Source organism: Myodes glareolus, chromosome 24 (assembly GCF_982192425.1).
Source record: "Myodes glareolus chromosome 24, mMyoGla1.1, whole genome shotgun sequence".
NCBI classification, from domain to species: domain Eukaryota; kingdom Metazoa; phylum Chordata; class Mammalia; order Rodentia; family Cricetidae; genus Myodes; species Myodes glareolus.
Window position 1 is genome coordinate 37,971,626 of NC_142049.1, and position 2,902 is coordinate 37,974,527.

Genomic DNA, 2,902 nt, shown 5'->3' on the forward strand with positions numbered 1-2,902 from the left:
CAGTCACCCGCAGGGAGGAATGGAAAATTTCATGTAGAAAGGCAGGATACAGACTCAAGAAGATGGATATGTTCCCCTCCTACTTGCCTCACAATGATTTCCCTTTTTGATATTTGGATTCTGGTCCTAGGTAAACTACATTATTTCCTGCCATCTACTTTCACTTTCATATTTTTCTGTCGCAGCAAACATTGAGATCGGAGGGAGAAATGAGTCAGCAGCTCTGATGCGGATCTCCATGATTACCACAGGCTGTGTTCCTATTGGTGGAATTGAGATCATTCTTCTCATTATTTGGGGGAAATCTGAATTCACACAGTCCTTCAGTCAGAGGCAAGGAGAGCTAATAATATCGTCAGCATAGTGGGTCATGCCTAGTCAGGCTCTGGCTATATGCCAGCTCTCATGTGCAAATATCTATAACTGAAATCTGAATGTACATTGGCCAAGACATGGCAGACTGCTCTTGACAACTATATGAGAAAAATACAAGGGTAATTAACAGTCAAGTACTGTTATATTCTCAGTATTACAGTTCTGAGTCACCTGCTATGGTCTGTGGATATTGTCCGTCCCTGCTTCTGAAACCTCTCTTTCTCTTTAAACTTGAGGCACTATTATCTCTGTTTTGAACTCTGCAGTATCTGCAAAGAAACAATTCCCTTAGCGTTTTACTATATGACAGTGTCAAGGGGAGTCATACCCTTTCCAATTTTATTTTCTTTTATTTTCGCGCATTCTGACCAGCAGGAATGAACGCCACTAAAAACGAGAATTCCTTTCCTGGTCACGTCTTTATTTGGAGCATTCCCTTGAGGAAAATTGGGGGAAGGGAAGATAGAGCAGGGACAAGAGAAAGCTTAGAGAGAGGAAGTAGAGTCCTGAGGCAGCTGCTTTTAAACGGTGGAGAGGCTTTAACGCTGTCCTGATTGGTTAATGCCATTCTGCTGGTCTGAGCATGTGCAAGCAAGGGTGCAGGCAAGGGTGCTCAGCCCCACATGGCTAAGCCAGGTATACCTCCAAACTGCAGGACCACCTGTGCCTCCAGGTGGCTCCCAACAGCTCCCCCTATTATTGTCTTTAAGAGCAATAAGGCAAAACTATTTTCCAATCTAGTCCCCACCTCATGATGTGTGGACTGATTAAAGAAAAGAAAAACAAGACACACCCTTCCCGTGCAATGGGACAATTACTTCCCTGGGAGTGCTAGGGCTGTGTCTGCACACCCTCCGCCTATGCATACCTTCCTCTGTGCCGTGGGACTATCTGGTCCCTAGAGGGTGCAAAGGCTATGCATGGCTAATTGCCTATGAGCTCTTTTGAGGCTGAGAGCCAAACCTGGGGTGAGGATACACATTCCAAGGCTGCCAAGGCCTGTGCCACAAAGACCTTGTCCCTCCTTACTTGGGCTAGCAGGTAGCACACCACTCAAAGACATACAGCACTTCCACCTAGACACAGCATGCTAAGAATATCTCTGCTCCCACCCATTCCCAAGGAAGGAAAAGGCAAAGTAGAGTCAGTCAGAAAATTGTTAAGAGAAAAGAGGTTGCACAGGGTGTTGCTCAAGTCGATGGTGTGAAACAGCTGCTCTTGGCACCGCCCAGAAGATCATCTCTGCTGCCTCCGCATGAATCTTCCACGGCAGGACACTCAGCATCCACTGGGTCATCTTCTTTATCTCTCTGGTCGGTCTCGCTGGCATCCAGATGTATGTCAGCATTCCTAGAAAAACATAAACAAAACTCTCCTCCCAAATTAACATTTAAGAGTACTAAAAACTCTCAGTGTAAAAATTCAGCACAATCAGTACTGGAAGTAGGCTGGTTTTGAACTTAGAGATCTGCAGGTCTCCGTTTCAAAGAGCAAATCTTGTTTGTCTGTACCAGCAAAATTTTGAATTAAAAATTAAGTGTAAAGAATGCAAGAGAAATCCTTTCTCTGGGGGAAGCTGTCACTGGTAGTCCCCCTCTATTGTCTAACACCAAAACAGTTGTCACTGGGAATTGAACTCATGACCTTTGGAAGAGCAGTCAGTGCTCTTAACCTCTGAGCCATCTCTCCAGCCCTGCATTCAAATGAAAAAAAACCTCTAGGTAGCATTGTTTATTTCACCTATTGCCTCAGGCAAAAGGTCCGCCTTTGTTACCTAGGATATGGTAACCAGGTTGACGCGCCTTTATTATGATAATCACGACCAGTTCTTTGAGGGAGAATGGGCGTTGGCAATCGATCTGACTACTTCCTGCTGACAACGGGACGATGTTTGGGGGATAAATGTTTTTATCTGACTAAATTTTTGGCGACAAATATTTTTATCTGACTGAATTCTTGGCGGCTGTGGCTGTGAGCGGCAGCAGCAGCAGCTCCGCCTCTGAGGCGCGGCCCACCGTGGCGCGCTCCGCATGGCCCAAAGGCATGGCTCCGCCCCGGGCCGTGCGCGGCTCACCGGTTATCCTGTATCTGCAAACTGTGCACCCTGCCTCGCCTCAGGCAATGAACTCGCACCGCCGGCCGTGAGTCTTTTTCAAGCTCCGGCGAGGGGGGGCATCCGCCCACCCGTGGAGGGCCCGGTTAGGGCCGGGGGGGCCCCAGTCTCAGACCTTCCCAGGGGCCGGGGAGTGACGAGCACTTAGTACATGGCCCCGCCGATGAGCTTCCTTTGCCCGCCCATGTTGCTATGGAAACGCGGTTCAGAGTTTGGCCCCTCTCCGTCTTTAGGTCTTTAGCGGCGCTGCTGCTCACCACGCAGCTTCCGCCTCTGCCTCCCGAGTGCTGGGATTAAAGGCGTGAGCCACCACCGCCGGCTACTTCCTCAATCAAAGTTAAAGTTTTCTGTACATGAGAGCCAGAGACTGAGCTCTCTTATCAAAATTAGGCGAAAATCACCTCCAAAAGTTGT

General features: G+C 48.2%; 1 pseudogene; it reads right to left on the bottom strand.

The window, feature by feature from the left end:
• Positions 1-2,442: 2,442 nt before the first annotated feature.
• Positions 2,443-2,667, bottom strand: LOC148118172 (Nuclear RNase P; annotated as a pseudogene).
• Between the last annotated feature and the right edge of the window lie 235 nt (positions 2,668-2,902).